Source organism: Capra hircus, chromosome 2 (genome assembly GCF_001704415.2).
Source record: "Capra hircus breed San Clemente chromosome 2, ASM170441v1, whole genome shotgun sequence".
NCBI classification, from domain to species: domain Eukaryota; kingdom Metazoa; phylum Chordata; class Mammalia; order Artiodactyla; family Bovidae; genus Capra; species Capra hircus.
In genome coordinates, this window is record NC_030809.1 from 119,091,772 (window position 1) to 119,114,126 (window position 22,355).

Consider the following 22,355-nt stretch of genomic DNA (forward strand, 5'->3'; position numbering starts at 1 on the left):
GCTCCTCTGTCCATGGGATTCTCCAGGCAAGAGTACTAGAGTGGGTAGCCATTCCCTTCTCCAGGGGATCTTCCCAAACCAGGGATCTTTTCAATCCAGGAATTGAACCCAGGTCTCTCGCATTCCAGGCAGGTTCTTTGCAGTTTGAGCCACCAAGGAAGCTCAAAGACAAGGAAACTGAGGCTTAAGAGGGTATGCGATTTGCCAAGGATCACAGAACAAAGAAGAGATGGAGCTGGAATTCAAATCCAAGCAAATTTTGTTCTTTTCTTTTCCTCTTCATTTTTTTGGTCATAATTAAAAAGAATAAAAGCTACAACAAATAACCATGTTTGACTTACTAGAACATAAATACTAGTTTCAAATATAAGTACTAAGCCAGACTTTGCCAACAAAGGTCCATATAGTCAAAGCTATGATTTTTCCAGTAGTCATGTATGGATGTGAGAGCTGGACCATAAAGAAAGCTGGTCACTGAAGAATTGATGCTTTTGAACTGCAGTGTTGGAAAAGACTCTTGAGAGTCCCTTGAACTTCAAGGAGATCCAACCAGTTAATTCTAAAGAAAATCAATCTCATCAGAACTGATTCAAATGAATTCTTTTTAACGGCTGAGTAATACTCCATTGTGTATATGTACCACAGCTTTCTTATCCATTCATCTGCTGATGGACATCTATACTAACACATATATATGGAATTTAGGAAGATGGCAATGACGACCCTGTATGCAAGACAGGGAAAGAGACACAGATGTGTATAATGGACTTTTGGACTCAGAGGGAGAGGGAGAGGGTGGGATGATTTGGGAGAATGACATTCTAACATGTATACTATCATGCAAGAATTGAATCGCCAGTCTATGTCTGATGCAGGATACAGCATGCTTGGAGCTGGTGCATGGGGATGTCCCAGAGAGATGTTATGGGGAGGGAGGTGGGAGGGGGGTTCATGTTTGGGAACGCGTGTAAGAATTAAAGATTTTAAAATTTAAAAAAATAAAAAATAAAAAATAAAACATTTTAAATCTTAAAAAAAATAAAAAAATAAAGAAAATCAATCCTGAATATTCATTGGAAGGCCTGATGCTGAAGCTGAAGCTCCGATACTACGACCACTTTACACAAACAGCTGAGTCATTAGAAAATACTCTGATGCTGGAAAAGATTGAAGGTGGGAAGAGAAGGGGATGACAGAGGATGAGATTGGATAGCATCACTGATGCCATGGCATGAGTTTGAGTAAGCTCTGGGAGTTGGTGATGGACAGGGAGGCCTGGAGTGCGGTAGTCCATGGGGTTGCAAAGAGTGGAATACGACTGAGCAACTAAACTGAACTAAGCCAGACATAAGTTACATTATACTAAAAAAAAAAAAAAAAGAAAGTAAAAACCATACAGTAAAATTCACACTCTACAGGCTTATGGAGTCCTTTGAGATCTTCACCTAGAGCACTGTTTCTCAAGACTTTTTTTTTTTTCATTTTCCCCCTATTTAATGAGTTTTCTTTACAATGTTGTCTTTAATGGGATGCTTCATGAAATTTTAATGCCACAGATATACTGCATGTCTGTTTATATACTATATTAATACCTCATAAAAGTAGCACAATTTTTTTTTAACTTTTTTGCTTCTGAGAATGAATTTTTGCCCCTTGGCGAGCAATGAGAATGCTTAATCTAGAGGTTATATCTGTTTATCCCAAATCTTTCAACCCACTAGCTATTACTTAGCATTGGATGGGATTAGGGTTTTAAATTTTTAGCTTGAAGTTTTTCAGTGAGTTAAAATGCAAACTCATAGACTATGTTGAGCCATTTGTACCTTAATGTGAATAGAAGAACAGAAAGCCAAAATATACAATGGAGAAAAGACAATCCCTTAAACAAGTGTTGCTGGTCAACCACCTGGAAAAGAATGAAACTAGAAAACTTTCTAACACCATACACAAAAACAAACTCAAAATGGATTAAAGGTCTAAATGTAAGACCAGAAACTATAAAATTTAGAGGAAAACATAGGCAGAACACTCTCTGACATAAATAACAGCAAGATCCTCTATGACTCACCTCCCAGAGTAATGTTGAACTGAACACAAAAATAAACAAATGGGACCTAATTCAACTTAAAACCTTTTGCAAGATGAAGGAAGGTGCAAAGCAAGGTGTAAAGGCAGCCTTCAGAATGGGAGAAAATAATAGCAAATGAAACAACTGACGAAGAATTAATCTCCAAAATACACAAGCAGCAGCTTAATACAAGAAAAAGAAATGACCCAATCAAAGAATGGGCCAAAGAACTAAACAGACATTTCTCCAAAGAACACATACAGATGGCCAACAAACATGAAAAGATGCTCAACGTCACTCATTAACAAAGAAATGCAAATCAAAACTACAATATGGTACCATCTCAGGCAGGTCAGAATGGCTACCTTCAAAAAGTCTACAAACAATAAATGCTGGAGAGGGTGTGGAGAAAAGGGAACCCTCCTACACTGTTGGTGGGAATGCAAACTAATAGAGCCACTATGGAGAACAGTGTGGAGATTCCTTAAAACACTGGAAATAGAACTGCCATACAACCCAGTAAATTCCACTGCTGGGCGTACACACTGAGGAAACCAGAATTGAAAGAGACACATGTACCTCAATGTTCATCGCAGCACTGTTTACAATAGCTAGAACATGGAGGCAACCTAGATGTCCACCGGGAGACAAATGGATAAAGAAGTTGTCGTAAATATACACAATGAAATATTACTTAGCTATAAAAAAGAATACATTTGAGTCAGTTCCAATGAGGTGGATGAAACTGAAGCCGATTATACAGAGTGAAGTAAGTCAGAAAGAGAAACACCAATGCAGTATATCAACACATATATATGGAATTTAGAAAGATGGTAATGATGACTGTATATGCAAGACAGCAAAAGAGACACAGATGTAAAGAACAGACTTTTTGACTATGTGGGAAAAGGCAAGGGTGTGACGATATGAGAGAATAGCACTGAAACGTGTATATTACCGTATGTAAAATGGATGACCAGTCAGGTTTGATGCATGAAGCAGGGCACTCAAAGCTGATGGCTCTGGGACAACCCAGAGGGATGGGGTAGGGAGGGCTGTGGGTGGGGGATTCAGGATTGGGGAACACCTGTACACCTGTGGCTGATTCATGTCGATGCACGGGGGAAACCACCACCATACTGTAAAGTAATTAGCCTCCAACTAAAAAAAATTTAAAAAAAAGAAAAGAAAAGCAGAAAGCCAGTCTGATAGGGGAAAGGTGAATGTAAGGGTCCTCCCTACTGGAGCAGGGGGGCGGGGGTGGGAAGTCGGGGAGAGGGGGGCAGATAGACAGCCTCTGGTGCCAGAATGCCTGTGTCACCAGTGAGCTTCAATGTAGTCCTGTTGGACATGTTAACATGAAGTAAGGACCTTAAGCAGAGATGCGAGCTTCCATTCATGATGAACAAGAAATCTTAGTCATAGCCACCTTGGTGACCGTCACCTTATTGATTAATGTGTAAACATTAGGTTTCCTGCCTGACAAGAATTTTCTCTTTGGTCCCATTCAGGCCTGTTTGCATATTCCCAACTGCTACGTGTCCAGGAACAAGAAAGTTTGTGTAACGTTCCAAAGAAACCACTCGACACCATGGCTCATTTTAACCCAGGTATGAATAGAAGACAGAGATGAATTCACAAATACTTCTTTCACATGCACCATCAAATATAACTTTTCACTCCCAGAGGCCAAAATGGTCTTAACCATTGAAGTAATTATAGCTCACAACTATAATTTAGAGTGAGTCCTGGTTGACTCTACATTCACACAGGAAAATAATTCACTCGTCTTGTTGGAACACTGCAGTAAATAACTATATAAAACCTATATAGTCAGCAACCCTAGACAGTATGGGGAATCTAAATAGAAATCAATGGTTGGTAATTTAATAAGACAATAATAATAATTATCTACCATTTATTGGTTGCCAAATTAAATGCTTAAATGTTATACTCGATCTTTTATAAATACTACCGATTTCATTCTTCCAGCAATCCTATGAGATAAACATTTGTATTGTCATTTACAGAGGAAATGAGTTCAGAAAGGATGGATGATTTTCCTTGAACTACTTACCAAGTGAGGGAAGAAGTCAAACTTCTGCCATCTGAAGCTCATGCTTTGCTACTTTAGCCACAGTGAAATTATCTCAGTGAAATGATAGAAAGATTCATGTCTGCAAACTTAATTCCAATCAAAAGGAGGAGTCTTGGGCACGTGAAGAGGTAATAAATATGCTGTATAATATGTTTTGAGATTTTGCATGTGGGTAGCTACTCATGCAGATGATTTCAAATGAAGTATCATTTTTCAAAAAAATAAAACTAAGATAGGTATTGGTTAGAATTTTCTGACTTTGAGGGTCATAAAACATATACTTGTGTATGTGTTTACCCTTGCAAATGACAAACAAAACGGCAGCTATTTCACAGAAGCACAGGTACACTTGCCAGAGGCTGGGACTATTGTCCTAAATTGTCTGTATTCCCTATTCCCTCTTCATGGCATGGGACCTTATGATTCGAAAGAACTGGCCATGTGAAAGGATGGTCCTTGTTTAAATTTTTCAGCATACTTTACATTTTGTATTAGAGTCTCTGACAAGACAGGATAATGAAAACTAGGAAGGCAAAAGTGGAATTGCAAAAAAACAGTCAGGCTCTAAGAAATTATTTTATGGAGGAGGATACACAGTGATTAGGAGCCATGTTAATGAACCAGAACTCAAACTCAGGTCTCCTAATTCCTAGACCAGTAATTTTTTATAACAGTACACTGTTACCAAGTAGAATAATAAATAGGCTTGCAATTATAGCAAAAATTGACCTAAATATACATCATCAATTATAAACTTCTCCATGCAGACTGATCTAATTAAATTATTTAAACACATGGACAACAAAGGAGAAATATAATTCATCTTTTAAACTACTAACATGATTATGCTTACTATGTACCAAATGGATAATCAAACATCCCTATATAGTGATAATATGAGTAGCTCCAAAACAAAGGCTGAAATTGTTCTCACATGTGAAGTAATGTGTGCAACTGGTCAAAGTATAACCACTGCAATAAAAGATGTTTTTGCTTAATTTCCTGGAGATTTCAGATGTTTGTTTAGCCTTTATTAACTGGAAAATTCCTCTACTCATTGTACACTTACTGACATATTCTATTAGGAAAATGTTTGTTTTCCAAAGAAATAATCCAAGCCACAAAATTCAGCCAGTATTTCACAATATTAACTTGACAATAAAGTATTTTATCAATAAAACATTTTTTAAATGTTTATGTAGCCACCAATGAAATTCTTACTAATTTAGAGGTTAGAAATTCTTACTAACTTAATTATGCTCCTCTGAGAAAGCTTCCTATATCAGATCTTTGATTTTACTAGATTTCTCTTAAACTAATGCATGCAAATGCTATATTTTACAATATATTATATAAGACATAATTATGAACACTACTAAAGAGATACAGCATACTAACTTTATCTTTTCAATGTTCTATTACTTAAAACTAATTTTACAGCAGAGAATCTAGGCATTTTCCATATATTTTAAATATTAATAAAATAATCATGTAGAATCATCCCTTTCTAGAAGACTCATCATAGCATTTTAACAACATATGGAAGTCCAGTATATTTTTAAACCAGAAGTCATGTTAGCACTTAGTTCATGAAGACTCTGTTGTCTATAACAACTACTGATTAAACCCCCAAATGTTGTGCTTATCTTAATAGAAGGAAAAACATACAGTTACGTGAGTCACGCTGCTTCCTTAACTTAGACACACATTTACAACAGTATTCTAAATTGCCAAACCTCATCATCCCAAACCCTAGGATGACAGATAATACTAATCACGGCATTGCTCAGCATTATATTAAACCTGTACAAATCTGGAAAATTACAGCTAAAACCAAGTATACCTCCATACATATTTCCTATCACTTTCAAACAAAAACACCATTTGTAAGTCTTGTTACTTACCTAGAAGCATGTTTCTTGGCAGTAGTCAATTCAGCCAGCCTGAAAACTTTGTATAATAAAGGTATCAAGAGCTGAGAAGGATGTTAATCTGCCACAGGTTTTATTACAGTGAGCGTGGGAGCCCTCACAAACTCTTCCTTGTATCCTAAGCCTCCTGGAGTACTGGACTGACTCCACTCACTCGCTGTGGACCTTGGTTGAAACTAACAAACAATACAGAGACTGTCAGTAGATGCTGCCTCCTCAGCCCACAGAGCCAAAAAAAATTATGGAAAAGTAGGTTATTTCACTGGAGTTGGAGATATAAATTTTGAATTGATCATGCTGTTTCTTTAAAATTCCGAGTAGCATTTTCTACTAAATTAACAAATAAAACAAGTGAAACTCATGCAAACAAGCTTATAAAATCATATTTAAAAAATCTAACTACCTAATTTCCCCCCAATGCTTTTTTAAAAATTTAAAATACATTTAACTCTAAACTAAAAAGAAATCCTGCAAAATAAGCTCTGCATAATATACATGTTTTTAGGGAAGACTGTATATTAAAGTTATATCACTCATCAAGAATCAGTGAATGCAAATATTTTTATTATTTGGTGTTATGAGCTTGAGCCTCCAATGAGATTTTAGTTTCACAAAGGATTGTTTGTTTGATTCCAATACAAAGATAATTATTTCTGAAATAGGTTTCTCTTGAGAGAACAAACCTTACAGTTTTGAAAGCAATAAGGATATTGCAGTGCATATTTAACAAAGGAATATCTCATTTCTTTGTATGTTTCTACTGGCTGTGAATTAACAATTTAAAAAGAGAAAAATCTATCTGACCTCAAAGGAAGAATACATAGCATGCCAGCTAACACTAGAGCCAGTAAGTTGAATGTGATTTCTAAGGCTATGTATTTTGAAGTAGAAAATAAAATGATAAATCCAAATATTACATATTTTAGCAATTGTTTTTAAATTATGCACAGCAGATATTTCTTTTTACATGTTATAAGGACAGTGGACAGAAATTAAAGTATGTATACCTCCCTGGGATCCAGATCCTTGAGCAGTAAAGTTTTCCTGGTATTCATTCATGTTTCTTTATTTCCTTATTAAAGATAATTTTGGGATTCAACTTTTACATGATTAGCTACTTTTATTTTTATTAAAATAGGCTGAAAAGTTTAGGAAAAAGGAGAGTCTGAGAAAGAGGTAAATGGGAAACAAATCTAGGAACAAAGAGAACAAAAGGAGAGGTGGTCAAGGATGATGATGACGCAACAGACCAACATCTGGGGTTCTTCAGTCATTGTAAAATGTAGGCCTTGCATATATCAAATCTATATATTTGGATGTAGTGACCTGAAGGATTATGCATATAAATTCTCATGGGATAAACCAAGTTTCAAGAGGGACAGGTGTATGCATGTGCGTATGTTTATACTAATAAACATTTTTCTATAAATGTGGAAGGAAGCCTCTCTCCCTGCCCTTGACACCCCGTTCACTTTTACCTAGTGGCTGTCACACTTGAGCGACATCAGAATCCCCTGAAGGGCTTGTTAAAACAGATTGCTGGGCCCAAGCCCTAGAGTTTCTGATTTAGTCTGTCTAGGGTGGGGCCTGAGAATTTATATTATAGCAAATTCTCAGGCGAAGCTGAAGTTTCTGGTCCTGGGACCACACTTTGAGAACCACTGCTTTAGCTCATTATGCTATCCTATAATCTAGCATGAAGACATTTCCAGTGTAAATTGTTTATTACTATATTACCTAGATTCTAAAGGCTTCTTCACCCGCACATTTTCACAGCTCTGAATCAGGATGTGCCTATAATTAATCACAACTTACAGAAGCTATGTAGAGGGCAGCGCCCACAACATGCATGTCAATGTCTGCATGGACTTGGTCACAGCTGTTCATATTGTCTCTTCAGTTGAGTGATATCATTTTTGAATGATATCAAATGTTGTTTGCCATTTAAAAATAATTTTTTAAACCAATGCTTTAAAAAGCACACTATGATTTTAAAAATAAGTCATTGCATACAAAGATGAATACAAACAGGTGTGGTGTGTGTACTTGTTGGTGAATCAGATGTTAATTACTGGAGAAATGACAGCAACTTAAGACTTTCTTGGAAAGTGGCATTCCATTCCATTAGAGGATATAAGAATAGTAATCACTAGTGGAAGAAACTATGGTACATGTAAAGTTTTGCCTATCACAGGCCCAGAAATGCAGCTGAAGCTAGACAGAATCACCAGACCCCTCTGAACAGAAATTTAAATGTGATTTGCTAGTGTGAATAATTCACAGGTCCCTAGGGAATCTCTTTAAAGCTCTGCATCATAGTTTATTGACAGTTGCTGTTGCTGGGGGCCTACTCTTCAGACATGCACATTTCCACTCAGCCACACTCCTGTGGGACCAAGCTACGGAAGCTGATCCTCTCAGATGGGCTGAAGCATACTCACCAAAAGAGGGAGCTGCCCTCCTTCAGCCCAGTCTCTGACACGGGGCTGTCTCCCTCTAAAAGGACCCACCAGCACTCTAAGTCAGATGCCACCACCAGCATAAGTCTCAGCAGCAACCTGAAACGAACAGCCAGCCACCCTAAAGTGGAGAATGAGGATGAGGAGCTCTCCTCCAGCACCGAGAGTATTGATAATTCATTCAGTTCCCCCGTCAGACTGGCTCCTGAGCGAGAATTCATCAAGTCGCTGATGGCGATTGGCAAGCGGCTGGCCAGCTCCCCACCAAGGAGCAGAAGCCACAGCGGCAGATCTCAGAGCTCTCCCTGCTCAACCACAAACTCCCTGCCCGAGTCTGGCTGCCCCCTGCTGGCTTTGACCATCACATGGTCCGCGTGCCCCACACCCAGGCTGTCGTCCTCAACTCTAAGGACAAGGCTCCCTACCTGATCTATGCGGAGGTCCTTGAATGTGAAAACTTCGACACCACTAGGGTCCCCGCCCAGTTTCCCGAGAACCAAATTCGAAGCACCCAGTCTGTAGAGAACCTGCCCGAATGCAGCATCACCCACGAACAGCAGGCAGGCAGCTTCAGCCCTGTGCCCAATTATGACAACGATGATGAGGCCTGGCTGGTGGATGACATAGGTGAGCTGCAGGTGGAGCTCCCTGAAGTGCACACCAATAGCTGTGACAACATCTCCCAGCTCTCCGTGGACAGCATCACCAGCCAGGAAAGCAGGGAGTCTGTGTTCATTGCAGCAGGTGACATCCAACGGCGCCTTTCGGAGCAGCTGGCTCACACCCCCACAGCCTTCAAATGAGACACAGAAGACTCTTCTGCAGTTGATCTCAAAGAGCCCTGGCAGGAGAAAGTGTGGTGCATTAGAGGGGGATCCCCGTATGGCCATCTCCCCAACTGGAGGCTCCCGTCAGTCATTGTCAAGTGTGGGGACGACCTTCGGCAGGAGCTGTTGGCCTTCCAGGTGTTAGAAGCATTTGGGAACAGGAGTGAGTACCCCTGTGGATCAAGCCATGTAAGATTCTCGTGATTTCGGCTGACAGCAGCTTGACTGAACCAGTGGTCAACGCTGTACGCATACACCAGCTGAAGAAGCAGTCACAGCTCTCCCTGCTCGATTACTTCCTACAGGAGCATGGCAGCTACACCACAGAGGCATTCCTCAGATCCCAGCCCAACTGTGTGCAGAGCTGAACTGGCTCCTGCGCGGTCTGCTACCTGCTGCAGGTCAAGGACAGACACCATGGGAACATCCTGTTGGACCAGAAGGCCACATCATCCACGGCAACTTTGGCTTCATCCTATCCAGCTCACTCTGAAACCTGGGCTTTGAGACATCGGCCTTTAAGCTGACCACAGAGCTTGTGGATGTGACGGGCAGCCTGGATGGCGACGTGTTCAACTGTTACAGGATGTTGGTGCTGCAGAGGCTGATCACGGCTCGGAAACACAGGGCTAAGGTGGTGCGGATCACAGAGACCATGCAGCAAGGCTCTCAGCTTCCTTGCTTCCATGGCTCCAGCACCATCCAGCATCAAGGAGAGGTTCCACGTGAGCATGGCCGAGGAGCAGCTGCAGCTGCTGGTGGAGAAGATGCTGGACGGCGGCATGCGGTCTATCACCGCCAAACTCTATGACGGCTTCCAGTGCCTCACCAACGGCATCATGTGACACCCTGCTCCTCAGGCCCCAGCGCGATGGGGGTCTCAGGGGACCCTCCCTGGGAAGGCCCTTGGAGAAACCCTACGCCGGGAATGCCCACCCACACGGCCATCCACCAAGGGAAATGGAAGGCAAGACATACAAAGGCTCATGTGGTAACCGTAGAGCTTGCCAGGGCGGGTGGGGAGAGCCAGCTGCAGGGTCCAGACTGACTGAGGCTTCCTTGCCGCCACCCCAGCTGTGTCAGTATTACCACCTGATAGACTCCAGGACTCACCGCCCTCAAGAGGACAGAAGTGATAAATGTGAGGAACGTTGGGGCCTCGCTTCTCCCCACCAGGGTCCGAGAGGATCTTTCCACAGGCCATCTCTGCATGTATTCTGGGTCCCAGGAAGAAAAGAGTAGGTTCTTGGTACTTAGGACTTGATCCTGTGGCTGGCCTTTAGCCATGCTGTTGCCTGACTGTCCCCTCCCTGGGACTGAGCCCTAGCCTGAGTTCCCCTGGGTAGGTGGGCTTTGGCATAGGGTCCTGCACTTGCTGAGGTCCCCCATCCCAGAAGTGAGGAAGGGAATGATCATGGTCCCTCCAGTCTGAGGGTACTGGCCTAGCCTTGATCCCTTGCCCTGATCCCTTCCCCACACCCAGGGAGATAGCTCTCAATTTTTCATTTTTGTTTGAAATAAAGTCCTTAGTTATAAATTTTTTTTTCCTTTCCTAGTGATATGTAAATAACGATGTGAAGGGACAATCTAGACTTCCGTGGTGGTCCAGTAGGTAAGACTCCACACTCCCACTGCAGGAGACACAGGTTCCATTTGCGGTTGGGGAAATTCCACATGCCAACGAGTACAGTCAAAAAAAATTAAGAAAATCTGAGGTTTGGTAAAATGTGATATTATCTGGAAATAAAGCAATCACTCTTGGGAGAAGCTATTTACAAATTAATGAATAATAAGTTGATTTAAAGCAGGTTTTTGTTGTTGTTATTAAAAATGTGGTGTGGAAAAACCTAAAGAACCACCCAGTATGTCTGCTAAAAACACATATATCTGGGACTACCAGAAATCCACTGACTCAAGTATCTTTGGTCTAAAGACTGACCATTTCACATCTAAGTAAATGGCAATTTAATAAGAATAGCAATACTGGAGGACTCTTAAATGTTTGTGGTAATAATGTATTTCTGTAAAGCAAGCAAGCTAGCTTTGATTCCAAATCAATTACAATAAACCTTGGGTATTGTCTAAATGAGTAAAGCTACATATGGATGCCTCTGTGATAGTTTATCCCCACAGGAACTTTTAAAAACTGAAACACCAAATTGCATACATATCTCAATGGCCCTTTGTGAAGGCAGAAGAGAAAAAGCCAGAAGCAAAGGTGTGTGCTCATCTGACCAGACGCAAAGCAAGTAATGCTTGATAGGAGGGCATGATACTAAGAAGGATAAATACACAGCAGCACCACATCTCCAATAAGACTCCAACCTCTAGCCCAGTACTGAGCGGGGTCTCTATAAGCCTCCAGTGGTGCGAAGGATTTGAAAGAAATGATAAAATAACCAGGATGAAACTGACCAGCTGTTAAGTTGCCAGTTGTAAAGCTGGCCACTAGTTGTAAAGCTGGCCACTAGTTGTAAAACTAGTCACTGTAAAGTGACCAGTTGTAAAAGTAATGGAGGTGATGGAATCCCAGTTGAGCTATATCAAATTCTAAAAGATGATGCTGTGAAAGTGCTGCACTCAATATGCCATCAAATTTGGAAAACTCAGCAATGGTCTCAGGACTGGAAAAGGTCAGTTTTCATTTCAATCTCAAAAAAAGGCAATGCCAAAGAATGTTCAAACTACTGCACAATTGTACTCATCTCACATGCTAGCAAAGTAAAGCTCAAAATTCTCCAAGTCAGGCTTCAATAGTACATGAACAGAGAACCTCCAGATGTTTAAGCTGAATTAAGAAAAGACAGAGGAGCCAGAGATCAATTTAACATCGGTTGGATCATTGAAAAAGCAAGAGAGTTCAGATAAATGTCTATTTCTGACTTATTGATTAGGCTAAAGCCTTTATGTGGATCACAACAAACTGTGGAAAATTCTTAAAGAGATGGGAATACCAGACCACCTTACCTGCCTCCTGAGAAATTTGTATGCAGGTCAAGAAGCAACAATTAGAGCCGGACATGGAAGAACAGACTGGTTCCAAATTGGGAAAGGATACATCAAGGCTGTATGTTGTCACCCTGTTTATTTAACTTATATGCAGAGTATATCATGCAAAATGCCAGGCTGGATGAAGCACAAGCTGGAATTAAGATTTCCAGGAGAAATATTAATAACCTCCGATATTCAGATGACACCACCTTTATAGCAGAAAGTAAAGAGGAACTAAAGAGCCTCTTGATGGTGAAAGAGGAGAGTGAAAAAGTTGGCTTAAAACTCAACATTCAGAAAACTAAGGTCATGGTATCTGGTCCCATCACTTCATGGGAAATAGATGGGAAAACAATGGAAATGGTGAGAGACTTTATTTGGGGGGGCTCCAAAATCACTTCAGACGGTGACGATAGCCATGAAATTAAAAGATGCTTGCTCCTTGGAAGAAAAGCTAGGACAAACCTAGACAGCATATTCAAAAGCAGAGACATTACTTTGCTGACAAAGGTCCATCTAGTCAAAGCTATGGTTTTTCCAGTAGTCATGTATGGATGTGAGAATTGGACTATAAAGAAAGCTGAGCACTGAAAAGTTGCTTTTGAACTGTGTTGTTGAAGACTCTTGAGAGTCCCTTGGACAGCAAGAAGATCCAACCAGTCCATCCTAAAGGAAATCAGTCCTGAATATTCATTGGAAGGACTGATGCTAAGGCTGAAAGTCCAATATTTTGGCTACCTGATACAAAGAACTGACTCATTGGAAAAGACCCTGATGCTGGGAAAGATTTCAGACAGGAGGAGAAGGGGACAACAGAAGATGAGATGGTTGGATGGCATCACCGACTCGATGGAGATGAGTTTGAGCAAGCTCCAGGAGTTGGTGATGGACAGGGTAGCCTGTCATGCTGCAGTCCATGGAGTCACAATGAGTTGGACATGACTGAGCAACTGATCTGAACTGAATTAAAAGTTGCCCAATATCAGTGCATCTGTTTCCTTAATAAAAGAATAAAGGTATGGTTAGAGTAGATTTCTATTGTCCATCCTAGCTCTAAAACTACATAATGTTTAAAAGCATTTAAAAGGCTGTGGCTCTTTCATAGTTTTATTAGGAAAAAAACCTTATAAAAGTGAATGACTTTCATGTTTGGGAACGCATGTAAGAATTAAAGATTTTAAAATTTAAAAAACAAAAAACTAAAAAAAAAAAAAAAAGAAGTTGAGCATAGGAAAAAAAAAAAAAGTGAATGACTGATGAATCCAAGATAAAAGACATTTGTGATGGTTTGAATTATGTCTCTTCCCAGTCCTCCATTCATATTTTGAAGATACTAATGCCCAGTTTCTCAAAATCAGATCTTATTTGGAGGCAGATTCTTTCCAGAGGTAATCAAGTTAAGATGAGGTTGCTAGGGTGGGCGTTCATCCAATATGTCAGGTGTCTTTATAAAAACTGAGAAATTTGGATGCAGACTGGTACAGAGGGAGATTTTGCAGAGACACAGGGAAAAGGCATCTGTCTGCTAGCCAAGGAGAGGTGCCTGAAACAGATCCTTTCCTCTGAGCTCTCAGAAGGTAACCCACTCTTCTGACACCTTGGATTCAGAATTCTAGCCTCCAAGACTGTGACAGGATACATTTTTGTTGTTTAAGCCATCTAGTTTGTAGTACTTGTACACCAGACCTAGCAAAACAAATTGGCACTGTTACTAGGTCCTGTTACTAGGTACTTAGTATGCTAAGTACATGCTAACTTTTCAGAAGTTGAGTAGTAGCTGGGGTGCTATTTTTGAAAGTTAGAACTCAGATGTTCTATATTTGTTCTTGTTTAATGTTTCTTTAATCAGGTTGGCTGTGCATTTGTCTATTTAAGTAGATTTTAAGTAGCTGCTTTGTCTTTTTTTATATATACTTGCTTTACTCTATTCCACTAATATTTGCTTCTGTCTTTATTACTGTCTGCTTCCTAACATCTTTTGACTAATTTTGATATTTTCTATATACTTGCTTTACTCTATTCCACTAATATTTGCTTCTGTCTTTATTAATGTCTGCTTCCTAACATCTTTTGACTAATTTTGATATTTTCTAGTTTTTAAGATGTATAATGCCTCATTTATTTTCAATTTTTGTTTTTTAATATGAAATCCCATTTAGGAGTACAATTTTTAATATTTTCCCTTCCATTAACTTTTAGATAATCTATCACTTTTAGTTTAGATTTTTCTCTTCTCTCTTTACCTGATGGTTAATAGGACTGAGAAATAGAAACAACATGTTATCTTTATTCTAGCTTTATTATTAATTAATTTAGCTTGGCCTTGGGCCAGTCACTCACCTTCCATGGGCTTCTGTGATATTGCCTGTGTGAGAATCAAACCAACTAAATATAATATTTGAGACCATAAATTGCTATACAAACTTAAGTCATTTAAGTCAATGTTTTAATTATTTTTGACCAACTCACTATTCACAAAGAAATTAGGATAACCCCGGGGATATCAGAATTGCTTAACTTTATAGTTTTAACTTCATTTCTGCTTGTTATATTAGTAATCATCTCTCAAATTGCCTGTAAGTTTATAATTTTATGGAAAAATAGCAATAATTCACCTATTAGCTCTGTTTTATTTATTTTTTATATGTTAGTTGATGAATTTATTTAAAGGAGAGAAATCATTTTAAAAACTCACCTCCTGAAATAATCTGTCATTATCATTTAAGAGTGGGAACAAAACGAACTAGCATCATCTGAATTCAGTGACGTGTCAAGCACTTTTTTAGGTGTTTCGCATTCAATTCTTTTCACAACCATTGCACAGATGAAGATGCTAAGAAAGCATAAGCGAACTGCCGAAAGTTATAAACCTCCTGGTCCAGTCCTTCCCAGCTCCCTCCCTATAAAATGAGTCAATAGAGACAGCAGGGTTAAACTAAAGTTTTTATCTAACAATTTTCAGAGAATGTAAATTAGTTCTTTTTTAAGAAATTGAAAATATAAACCATGATTAAGTAAAAGTAAATGTGGTTTTAAAAAGCAATGGTCCTTTTGTTTCTCTTTGAGTCTTTTTTTTCTTCAGAAGAGACTTTTATTTTTCCTTTCTGTTTCTTTTAGGGGAGAATGAACGTATCTGAGAGCAATCATTTACTTTGAACTACACCATTGCTTCAGAATTTTCTATCGTGCTAAATATTAAGTTCATCTTCGGTATTAATTCAAGAGTTCTTATATGTAGTATCTAAAATACATGTAAAATTCTTCAGTAGCATTCATTTGTAATATTTAGTTTTTTGCTTAAAACTACCTAAAGGCATTAACTACAATTATTTCTGATGAGATTATGCTTAACCGAGGAAAAATTGTAGCCTAATCAGCTTTGCAATTTTCTACAAGTACAGCTCTCTGTAGATGAAAGATCATTACTACTAACCAGACTGGCACTTATTTGAAAAGAGTGAACATTTACAGAATTATGAGAGTTCTGAGTATCAGAATCCAGAATGTTCCCAGAAAAGAGAAACAGAGAGTAAGAAGAAATGATTAAAACTGCTATATTAATGAAGATGCTTATTACATTATATATAATCACAAACATATAGAAACAGTCTTAAAGCTCAATAGCAGAGGAATGGTTGTATTGATAGTGTGAAATATTACAAAATATATTCAGTGACATAGGAAAATGTTCACTATATAACAAGTGGGAGAAAATACATAGAACTGGATGTACAGTAGATGTCACACATGTAAATAAAAAGGCATATTGCATATGCATGTGAACGCATATGTGCATATCTACAGAAACACGTCTAGACGAAAATACTGAAAATTCTACTTTTTTTTTTCTATATTGTTACATTTTTGTACTAAACTGAAAGAAAAAAGAAAAAACCCTTCATCTTAAACATTATAGTGGGAGGGATTTCACTACAAAAAAGAAAATTTATATAATTTCTAAAAATAGGGAGGCAGAACTAGCTAACTTAGATAATCTCTCTTTAAAAATTTTTAGTAAGTTAATGTCAAGAACTAGTTACGTTCTCAAGTTTCTTTCGGGTCTTAACGAGCCTCCGATTCAACTGGAGTAAGGGCAAGCATAGGACTAAACACGTGCAGGAGGCTCACCTTGATCACTGTTATAGTGCAAATGCATAGTAATTGGAGTGAAATAAATAAGAGAAAAGGGAATGAGGGTAATGGTAATACAATATTTATAAGAGGCTTGAGCCATCAATTCCCAGAACTCCCCAGTGATTTAATCTCTTGGTCTGTATTATCTGCATCCATATAGATGAGTGTCAAGAGCCTGCAGAGAGGTGATGGCAGGAATCCAGCCCACGGATAGTGTGTAAGAATCTCTTACATACATGATTTTTTCCAAAGCATTAAATCTTTTTAACTACTATAGTAGCATTGCTATTTTCACTCCAGTGTTTAACTTAAATGAAGGGAATGATTTATATGCCCTTAGATAACATGGCTCTCATTAAACTATTTATTCTCTATCAATGTCACCAGAAGACTTCCATGACAAAATAGTGACATACAATAATTAACATGGTTCAGACATATCAGATCTCTGCACAACTGGACACATCAAAAGAATTATGATATCATCAATGATGCTACCAGACAGAGCGCCTGCTCCCCTCTCACACTAGACAGCAGATGTTCAAATAATACCACAGAGATTTTCTTAAGCTGTATCCTGAGATCTGTCAAGGTTTTCACCATGGTTAAATCAGAAATGGCACAACCTTTTCTTTTCGTTAAAAAAAATTCTCTACCTACCTAATAGGTGCCCATGCTACATAGCTTATTTTTATGTAAAGGCAGTTTGTCCTCTTAGAGGTGCGGTTTGCCTGCTGCTGCTGCTGCTGCTATGTCACTTCAGTCATGTCTGACTCTGTGTGACCCCATTGATGGCAGCCCACCAGGTTCCCCGGTCCCTGGGATTTTCCAGGCAAGAACACTGGAGTGGGTTGCCATTTCCTTCTCCAATGCATGAAAGTGAAAAGTGAAAGTGAAGTCGCTCAGTCGTGTCCGACTCTTCGCGACCCCATGGACTTCAGCCTACCAGGCTCCTCCGTAACATGGGGTTTGCCTAGGGCAACAAAATGCTCTGTGACTGTTGAGCCCATGTGAGTGATCACCAGCTGGGAGCAATGCACTTTTTCTAGTGTGCCTACAGCATATATTTGGAAAGAGATGGACAAGACCATAAAACTTTGGACAAGTTGGACAATTTTGAAATGAGATGATTGTTCAGAAAACAAAAAATGTTTGGGTACATCTAACTTCAGGAGATGAAACCCAAAGGGATTTTAAGGTCTGTTCTCCGTGAACATAGAATATAAATAAATAAATATCACCAATGTGCTTTGCTCTCTTTCAAGAGTTGCTTACAGTTAGTGTTTGGAAGACAGTGAAGTCGCTCAGTGAAAGAAAGTGAGGTCACTCAGTCGTGTCCAACTCTTTGCAACCCCATGGACTGTAGCCTACCGGGCTCCTCAGTCCATGGAATTTTCCAGGCAAGAGTACTGGAGTGGGTTGCCATTTCCTTCTCCAAGGGATCTTCCCAACCCAGGGATTGAACCCAGGTCTCCTATCGTCTGAGCCTCCAGGGAAGCCCTTGGAAACAAAATTGAAAACCATTTAGAACATTCTGTAAAATGTGAATTCACTGAAATCAAAATGGCCAAAATATAGTTTTAGAGACAAATGAGTATGGCTTCCCCACATCTGATCTGTTATTAGATTAGCTGTAGAAATATACTCTTCCAATATAATTTACATATATAAACTCTAAACCATTTTAATGAGAAAAAGATAAAGGATTCTGCTTTGTCCAGGGGCTGAGTCCACTTGCTTTAAAATATAAAACAGTATGGAGGTTCCTCAGATCAACTACCGTATGATCCAGTAATCTCATTCCTGAGCATATATCCAGGCAAAACTATAATTCAAAAACCTACATGCACCTCTGTGTTCAAAGCAGCACTAGGTCACAATAGCCAAGACGTGGAGACAACCTAAACATCCATCAACAGATGAACTGATGAGAAGATGTGGTGCATAAATACACTGGAATACTACTCAGCAATGAAAGAGAAAGAGATACTGCCATTTGCAGCAACATGGATGAAGCTAGATATTATCATACTTAATGAGTTAAGTCAAAAAGAGAAAGACAAATATTACATCATATCTCTTACATATGGAATCTGAAAAATGACACAAATGAATCCATCTGTGAGGCAAAAACAGACTCAAAGACACAGAAAAGAGGCTTCCCCTGGTTGTCAAAGGGGAAGGAGGATGAGAGAGGGAACGGACTGGGAATTTGGGGTTAGAAATGGCAACTCATTCCAGTGTTCTTGCCTGGAGAATCCCAGGGACGGCGGAGCCTGGTGGGCTGCTGTCTATGGGGTAGCACAGAGTCGGACACGACTGAAGCGACTTAGCAGCAGCAGCAGCAGCAGACACAGACACAAACTATTACCTATAGAATGGATGGACAATAAGGTCCTACTGCATAGCACAGGGAATTATATTCATTGTCCTGGGATAAACCATAATGGAAAAGAATATAAAGAAGAATGTATGTATGTGTATAACCGAGTCACTTTGCTATACAATAGAAATCAACACAACATTGTAAATCAACTATGCTTCAATTTTAAAAAGTAAAAAAAATATAAAAGCAGTTTTAGGAGGAAAAATAAAATGTAGTTTTAAGGAAAGATTTAACATATGTTTTGAAATTTTGTATACAGGTCAGATAGCTTGTGGAGAGAAAAATCACAAGAATATGTATTAATCCTCCAAACCTTTGTTGAGTTCCCTTCTGCCCAAAGCACTGTTCTGAGTGCACACTATAGGAGCCCTGCTCTCAGAGAACTTATGTTAGACTAATGTTCCTGATCCTGATCTCAAAGCTCTTTTTCATTTGATCACATATTTCTCTCATCAAACAGGCTAATCTGCACAATTTACAAAGAGATTCTCATGTCTGATAAAAATGCCTGTTTTTTCCCCCACCTAAATTCATCTATCATCTATAATCTTTCTTAAAGGTTTGTCCATATTAAAACTTTATTCATATTACAAAGAAAACCAGTAGATCTTTATGTGTCTTTCAGTGGGCAACTTGCATAATAAGATTTGTTTTATGTTTTTTATTGTATAAATGTAACACATTTGAGGCATAGTTGTATAACTGGCAGTATTTCAATTTTTTTCCTTGGGTCCTCCAGAAAGAGAACAGTTCTGAGATTCAGAGATGATACGCTAGATCTTTTTCAATTTAATTTTAGGCATTTCTATTAACGTTCAGCATTTATCATAGTATGATTCAAGTGAATGATTTAGAAAAATACCTATATAATATCGAACAAGCTGATATTAGTCTACAACTACAGGGTAAAACAGGAAGAATTCTAAATTCTCATTTTATCCACTAGGATTCTGCAGAAATTATGTGCTGCACATGCACTGCAACCTTTAGCAGGAAAAGCCTTAGATAACCCATTTCGTAATTAAGGCTGAATACAAAACATGTTTCCATGTTTCCAAAGCATGCTTGCCAGAGTCCAGCCTCTTCTGCCTAATATGAACCCTGTTAGTGTCACATGACTGTATCCTATTCCAGACACAGCTGACAAACCAGGACCAGATAACTGATTTAGGGGCAGCTAATCATCAAAGACATTCTTGGAGGTCTGGTTCAAAATATGACAATCCATCGTTCAGGAGTTGGGAAGATGAGAGACTAACGACATGAGTGTGGGAGACCAGGTTTGCTGGGGTCATACTCAAGCCTAAGTTTGTGACAAAGGACAGATCACTAAAGAGAAAAAGAAGACAGCACAAAGAGCTGAAAAGGCAGAAGCCAGTGGGACGTAGAGATTGCCTCTGAGAGAAAAGATGGTTCCCTATCTTTTCCAATTGACACCCATTTTCATGAGCTCCAACTTGTTCCAGTGATTGGCTTTGTGTTTCCTGAGACTGGCTGCTGAACCCTCACAACAAATTTCCTCTTTCCTAAGTTAGCCTGAGTCTCGCTTGCAACCAAATAAATCCTGACCAAGAGAAACAGCCTTTCATGGATCTGCACTTAGTTTTTACCACAACAGGAAAAGAAAAAGTCAGTCACAGGTGACAGACTCAATTCCACTTACATCTCTGAAGGATCATCCTAACCGTAAGTCAATTTGGGGCAGTGGTTCCTATGTCATTAATTTTTAATGGCATGGTGGTGTTTAGCAATTTCTACAACTTTCTAAATATAAAATCATATGAGGGCTAACATAGTACTGAACTGATCTTTTCCAATTTTCAACTTCCAAATAGTTTTTGATGATGCTCATAATATCTACTTACCTCACCTCTTCCCTGTTCTCTATCAAAGACATTGGAAAAAAGCACCCAAGGAAACCACAGTAAGAGGAGTCTGGTTTGCCATGGTTTTGATTCTCTTCTGTATCAAAATGTTGCTTTCTGGCTGTTTTTCCTAGTGCATTTTGCTCCTAAAGTAGCATATTCAGGAGGACTTTTTCCTTTATTCTCCATCTAATTAGTCATTGATTCTCCTTAAGCTGAATGGATGAGAAAACATATTTTGTCCTGTGTTTTACTTTTAAAGATTTGATCAAAGCATTTTTCACTGCTTGTTCATCTTTATCACACAGTTCCTATAGCAAATACAAGACTTCTCTTCTGTATTTGTTCTGTTCTTGCTGGGAATGGGGTCTATAACAATTATTGTTACCACCTCAAAGCTTTATTCTTTATAATGTAAAGAAAATATCATTTTCAGCCAACGCAAATGCTTTAATTCAAAAGATTTATTAAAATGACAGAGCAGCTATTGTTCAGCTATGGCTTTGAGCCATCTAAAGCACTTTACTTTGGGGTTTGCCAATTTCAGGAAAAATGAAAAATTTTGGACAGTTAGAAGCGGAAATACCGATACGATTAAAAGCTAGAGAAGAATAGAAAAGACAAAAAGTATAGGAGAAAGAACATACAGCCTGCAAGTATTGGGTTGCTCAATAAGTTCATTCGGGTTTTTCCATAGGCTATAACTTCCCAGGTGGCTCAGAATACAACCTTCCCAGTGGGTAAAGAATCCACTTGCAATGCAGGAGACATAGGTGATATGGGTTTAATCCCTGGGTCAGGAAGATCCCCTGGAGGAGGAAATGGCAACCCACTCCAGTATTCTTGCCTGGAGAATCCCACGGACAGAGGAGCCTGCCCAGCTAGGGCCTATGGGGTCACAAAGAGTTGGACACAGCTGAAGCAACTGAGCATGCATGCGTGTAATGGAAAAACCCAAATGAGCTTTTTGGTCAACCCAATATATAAATGGCTATACATTACCAAGCATGGAAATGACAAATAGAACTACTAAGAAAGTGTTCTTTGTAGGAACAATACCAGCAACAAACATTTCAGTGCCAAATCCTTTTCTAAATGTTTACCTGCATTTACTAATGTAATATTACTCTAATTTTATACAAGATGGAATTGAGGCATGGAGACAGAAAGTCACTTATTTGAGGTTACACAGCTGGGACATTGAAGAGACGGAATTTGAAAGTGACTCTGGCCCTGCAACCAGAACCCATGATCACAGGCAGTTTGCCCTCTCTGTAAATATTCTGACCAGCTTTTAAATCAGTTGTACATTACAACCATCTCAAGAGCATCTCAAAGCATACTAACACCTAGGCTTCACCCCTAAAGATTTTCACACGATAGTTCTGTGTGGTAGACATTTTAAAAATACATTTTAAAAATGTATTTTTTAAAGTGCCTGGCTAGTCAAGGCTATGGTTTTTCCTGTGATCATGCATGGATGTGAGAGTTGGACTGTGAAGAAGGCTGAATGCTGAAGAATTGATGCTTTTGAACTGGGGTGTTGGAGAAGACTCTTGAGAGTCCCTTGGATTGCAAGGAGATCCAACCAGTCCA

At 39.1% G+C, this 22,355-nt stretch overlaps 1 protein-coding gene and 1 pseudogene across 2 annotated transcripts in view; one reads left to right on the top strand and one right to left on the bottom strand.

Moving 5' to 3' along the window:
- ZNF385B (zinc finger protein 385B) overlaps window positions 1–22,355 on the bottom strand; it is a 480,906-nt gene that overhangs the window by 217,232 nt on the left and 241,319 nt on the right. The gene's annotated exons all lie outside the window — the stretch shown is intronic.
- On the top strand, window positions 8,437–10,228 carry LOC102172394 (annotated as a pseudogene).